Genomic DNA, 6,645 nt, shown 5'->3' on the forward strand with positions numbered 1-6,645 from the left:
TTAATACGTGGTGTGTTATTGTAGAGTAACTCAGGTGTGATGGTTATAGCTCTATCATTAATACGTGGTGTGTTATTGTAGAGTAACTCAGGTGTGATGGTTAGCTCTATCATTAATACGTGGTGTGTTATTATAGAGTAACTCAGGTGTGATGGTTATAGCTCTATCATTAATACGTGGTGTGTTATTGTAGAGTAACTCAGGTGTGATGGTTAGCTCTATCATTAATACGTGGTGTGTTATTGTAGAGTAACTGAGGTGTGATGGTTATAGCTCTATCATTAATACGTGGTGTGTTATTGTAGAGTAACTCAGGTGTGTGATGGTTATAGCTCTATCATTAATACGTGGTGTGTTATTGTAGAGTAACTCAGGTGTGTGATGGTTAGCTCTATCATTAATATGTGGTGTGTTATTGTAGAGTAACTCAGGTGTGTGATGGTTATAGCTCTATCATTAATACGTGGTGTGTTATTGTAGAGTAACTCAGGTGTGTGATGGTTAGCTCTATCATTAATACGTGGTGTGTTATTGTAGAGTAACTCAGGTGTGTGATGGTTATAGCTCTATCATTAATACGTGGTGTGTTATTGTAGAGTAACTCAGGTGTGTGATGGTTATAGCTCTATCATTAATACGTGGTGTGTTATTGTAGAGTAACTCAGGTGTGTGATGGTTAGCTCTATCATTAATATGTGGTGTGTTATTGTAGAGTAACTCAGGTGTGTGATGGTTATAGCTCTATCATTAATACGTGGTGTGTTATTGTAGAGTAACTCAGGTGTGATGGTTATAGCTCTATCATTAATATGTGGTGTGTTATTGTAGAGTAACTCAGGTGTGATGGTTAGCTCTATCATTAATACGTGGTGTGTTATTGTAGAGTAACTCAGGTGTGTGATGGTTATAGCTCTATCATTAATACGTGGTGTGTTATTGTAGAGTAACTCAGGTGTGATGGTTATAGCTCTATCATTAATACGTGGTGTGTTATTGTAGAGTAACTCAGGTGTGATGGTTATAGCTCTATCATTAATACGTGGTGTGTTATTGTAGAGTAACTCAGGTGTGTGATGGTTAGCTCTATCATTAATATGTGGTGTGTTATTGTAGAGTAACTCAGGTGTGATGGTTATAGCTCTATCATTAATACGTGGTGTGTTATTGTAGAGTAACTCAGGTGTGATGGTTATAGCTCTATCATTAATACGTGGTGTGTTATTGTGAGAGTAACTCAGTGTGTGATGGTTATAGCTCTATCATTAATACGTGGTGTGTTATTGTAGAGTAACTCAGGGTGTGATGGTATAGCTCTATCATTAATACGTGGTGTGTTATTGTAGAGTAACTCAGGTGTGATGGTTATGCTCTATCATTAATACGTGGTGTGTTATTGTAGAGTAACTCAGGTGTGATGGTTATAGCTCTATCATTAATACGTGGTGTGTTATTGTAGAGTAACTCAGGTGTGTGATGGTTAGCTCTATCATTAATACGTGGTGTGTTATTGTAGAGTAACTCAGGTGTGTGATGGTTAGCTCTATCATTAATACGTGGTGTGTTATTGTAGAGTAACTCAGGTGTGATGGTTATAGCTCTATCATTAATACGTGTTGTGTTATTGTAGAGTAACTCAGGTGTGATGGTTATAGCTCTATCATTAATACGTGGTGTGTTATTGTAGAGTAACTCAGGTGTGATGGTTTAGCTCTATCAATTAAATACGTGTGTGTTATTGTAGAGTAACTCAGGTGTGATGGTTATAGCTCTATCATTAATACGTGGTGTGTGTTATTGTAGAGTAACTCAGGTGTGATGGTTATAGCTCTATCATTAATACGTGGTGTGTTATTGTAGAGTAACTCAGGTGTGATGGTTATAGCTCTATCATTAATACGTGGTGTGTTATTGTAGAGTAACTCAGGTGTGTGATGGTTATAGCTCTATCATTAATACGTGGTGTGTTATTGTAGAGTAACTCAGGTGTGTGATGGTATAGCTCTATCATTAATACGTGGTGTGTTATTGTAGAGTAACTCAGGTGTGTGATGGTTAGCTCTATCATTAATACGTGGTGTGTTATTGTAGAGTAACTCAGGTGTGATGGTTAGCTCTATCATTAATACGTGGTGTGTTATTGTAGAGTAACTCAGGTGTGATGGTTATAGCTCTATCATTAATACGTGGTGTGTTATTGTAGAGTAACTCAGGTGTGATGGTTAGCTCTACATTAATACGTGGTGTGTTATTGTAGAGTAACTCAGGTGTGTGATGGTTATAGCTCTATCATTAATACGTGGTGTGTTATTGTAGAGTAACTCAGTTGTGATGGTTAGCTCTATTATTAATATGTTGTGTGTTATTGTAGAGTAACTCAGGTGTGATGGTTATAGCTCTATCATTAATACGTGGTGTGTTATTGTAGAGTAACTCAGGTGTGTGATGGTTAGCTCTATCATTAATATTGTTGTGTGTTTATTGTTAGAGTAAATCAGGTGTGTGATGGTTTAGCTCTATCATTAGTACAGTGGTGTGTTATTGTAGAGTAACTCAGGTGTGTGATGGGTATAGCTCTATCATTAATACTGTGGTGGTTCATTGTAGAGCTAACCAGGTGTGATGGTTAGTCTATCATTAATACGTGGTGTGTTATTGTAGAGTAACTCAGTGTGTGATGGTTATAGCTCTATCATTAATACGTGGTGTGTTATTGTAGAGTAAATCAGGGTGTGATGGTTAGCTCTATCATTAATACGTGGTGTGTTATGTAGAGTAACTCAGGTGTGTGTGGTTAGCTCTATCATTAATACGTGGTTGTATTGTAGAGTAACTCAGGTGTGATGGTTATAGCTCTATCATAATACGTGGTGTGTTATTGTAGAGTAACTCAGGTGGTGATGGTTAGCTCTATCATTAATACGTGGTGTGTTATTGTAGAGTAACTCAGGTGTGATGGTTAGCTCTATCATTAATACGTGTGTGTTATTGTAGAGTAAACTCCGGTGTGATGGTTAAGCTCTATCATTAATACGTGGTTGTGTTATTGTAGAGTAAACTCAGGTGTGATGGTTATAGCTCTATCATAATACGTGGTGTGTTATTGTAGAGTAACTCAGGTGTGATGGTTATAGCTCTATCATTAATATGTGGTGTGTTATTGTAGAGTAACTCAGGTGTGTGATGGTTATAGCTCTATCATTAATACGTGGTGTGTTATTGTAGAGTAACTCAGGTGTGTGATGGTTAGCTCTATCATTAATATGTGGTGTGTTATTGTGAGTACTCAGTGTGTGATGGTTAGTCTATCATTAATAGGTGTTGTGTTATTGTAGAGTAACTTCGGTGTTAGGTTGCTCTATCATTAATACGTGGGTGTGTTATTGTAGAGTAACTCAGGTGTGATGGTTAGCTCTATCATTAATACGTGGGTGTTTATTGTAGAGTAACTGAGTGTGTGATGTTTATCTCTAGCATTAATACGTGGTGTGTTTATTGTAGAGTAACTCAGGTGTGTGATGGTTAGCTCTATCATTAATACGTGGTGTGTTATTGTAGAGTAACTCAGGTGTGATGGTTATAGCTCATCATTAATACGTGGTGTGTTATTGTAGAGTAACTCAGGTGTGATTGTTTATAGCTCTATCATTAATACGTGGTGTGTTATTGTAGAGTAACTCAGGTGTGATGGTTAGCTCTATCATTAATACGTGGTGTGTTATTGTAAGAGTAACTCAGGTGTGTGATGGTAGCTCTATCTTAATACGTGGTGTGTTATTTAGAGTACTCAGTTGTGTGGTTTATAGCTCTATCATTAATACGTGGTGTGTTATTGTAGAGTAACTCAGGTGTGTGATGGTTAGCTCTATCATTAATACTGGTGTGTTTGTAGAGTACTCAGGGTGTGTGGTTTATAGCTCTATCATTAATACGTGGTGTGTTTATTGTAGAGTAACTCAGGTGTGATGGTTAGCTCTATCATTAATACGTGGTGTGTTATTGTAGAGTAACTCAGGTGTGATGGTTAGCTCTACATAACACGGTTTTATGTAGAGTAACCAGGGTGATGGTTATATCTCTATCATTAATAGTGGTGTGTTATTGTAGAGTAACTCAGGTGTGTGATGGTTATAGCTCTATCATTAATACGTGGTGTGTTATTGTAGAGTAACTCAGGTGTGATGGTTTAGCTCTATCATTAATACGTGGTGGTTTATTGTAGAGTAACTCAGGTGTGATGGTTATAGCTCTATCATTAATACGTGTGTGTGTTATTGTAGAGTAACTCAGGTGTGATGGTTATAGCTCTATCATTAATAACGTGGTGTGTTATTGTAGAGTAACTCAGGTGTGATGGTTAGCTCTCACATAACCTAACGTGTTTAATTGTAGAGTACTCAGGTGTGATGGTTATATCTCTATCATTAATACGTGGTGTGTTATTGTAGAGTAACTCAGGTGTGATGGTTATAGCTCTATCATTAATACGTGGTGTGTTATTGTAGAGTAACTCAGGTGTGATGGTTAAGCTCTATCATTATATGGTGTTGTTTTGTAGAGTAACTCAGGTGTGATGGTTATAGCTCTATCATTAATACGTGGTGTGTTATTGTAGAGTAACTCAGTGTGATGGTTATAGCTCTATCATTAATACGGGTGTGTTATTGTAGAGTAACTCAGTGTGTGATGGTTATAGCTCTATCATTATACGTGGTGTGTTATTGTAGAGTAACTCAGTGTGTGATGGTTAGCTCTATCATTATATGTGGTGTGTTATTGTAGAGTAACTCAGGTGTGGATGGTTATAGCTCTATCATTAATACGTGGTGTGTTATTGTAGAGTACACTCAGGTGTGATGGTTAGCTCTATCATTAATACGTGGTGTGTTATTGTAGAGTAACTCAGGTGTGATGGTTACTCTATCATTAATAGTGGTGTGTTATTGTAGAGTAACTCGGTGTGATGGTTATACCTCATCATTAATACGTGTGTGTTATTGTAGAGTACTCAGGTGTGATGTGTTAGCTCTATCATTAATACGTGTGTGTTTATTGTAGAGTAACTCAGGTGTGATGGTTATAGCTCTATCATTAATACGTGGTGTGTTATTGTAGAGTAACTCAGGTGTGATGGTTACTCTATCATTAATATGGTGTGTTGTTTTGTAGAGTAACTCAGGTGTGATGGTTATAGCTCTATCATTAATACGTGGTGTGTTATTGTAGAGTAACTCAGGTGTGATGGTTAGCTCTATCATTATACGTGGTGTGTTATTGTAGAGTAACTCAGGTGTGATGTTTATAGCTCTATCATTAATACGTGGTGTGTTATTGTAGAGTAACTCAGGTGTGATGGTTACTCTAATCATTAATACGTGGTGTGTTATTGTAAGTAACTCAGGTGTGATGGTTAAGCTCTATCATTAATACGTGGTTTTTATTGTAGAGTAACTCAGTGTGATGGTTATAGCTCTATCATTAATACGTGGTGTGTTATTGTAGAGTAACTCAGGTGTGATGGTTAGCTCTATCATTAATACGTGGTGTGTTTTTATTGTAGAGTAATCAGGTTGTGATGGTTAGCTCTATCATTAATCTGGTGTGTTATTGTAGAGTAACTCAGTGTGTGATGGTTAGCTCTATATTAATATGTGGTGTGTTATTGTAGAGTAAACTCAGGTGTGATGGTTATAGCTCTATCATTAATACGTGGTGTGTTTATTGTAGAACTCAGGTGTGTGATGGTTTTAGCTCTATCATTAATACGTGGTGTGTTATTGTAGAGTAACTCAGGTGTGATGGTTATAGCTCTATCATAATACGTGGTGTGTTATTGTAGAGTACTCAGTGTGATGGTTATAGCTCTATCATAATACGTGGTGTGTTATTGTAGAGTAACTCAGTGTGATGGTTATCTATCATTAATACGTGGTGTGTTATTGTAGAGTAACTCAGGTGTGATGGTTATAGCTCTATCATTAATACGTGGTGTGTTATTGTAGAGTAACTCAGGTGTGATGGTTAGCTCTATCATTAATACGTGGTGTGTTATTGTAGAGTAACTCAGGTGTGATGGTTATAGCTCTATCATTAATACGGGTGTGTTATTGTAGAGTAACTCAGGTGTGATGGTTATAGCTCTATCATTAATACGTGGTGTGTTATTGTAGAGTAACTCAGGTGTGTGATGGTTATAGCTCTATCATTAATACGTGGTGTGTTTATTGTAGAGTAACTCAGGTGTGTGATGGTTAAGCTCTATCATAATTACGTGGTGTGTTATTGTAGAGTAACTCAGGTGTGATGGTTAGCTCTATCATTAATACGTGGTGTGTTATTGTAGAGTAAACTCAGGTGTGTGGGTTAGCTCTATCATTAATACGTGGTGTGTTATTGTAGAGTAACTCAGGTGTGATGGGTTATAGCTCTATCATTAATACGTGGTGTTGTTATTGTAGAGTAACTCAGGTGTGTGATGGTTAGCTCTATCATTAATACGTGGTGTGTTATTGTAGAGTAACTCAGGTGTGTGATGGTTACTCTATCATTAATACGTGGTGTGTTATTATAGAGTAACTCAGGTGTGTGATGGTTAAGCTCTATCATTAATACTGGTGTGTTTATTGTAGAGTAACTCGGCCTTTTCGT

Source organism: Salvelinus namaycush, chromosome 25 (assembly GCF_016432855.1).
Source record: "Salvelinus namaycush isolate Seneca chromosome 25, SaNama_1.0, whole genome shotgun sequence".
Classification (NCBI taxonomy): Eukaryota; Metazoa; Chordata; class Actinopteri; order Salmoniformes; family Salmonidae; genus Salvelinus; species Salvelinus namaycush.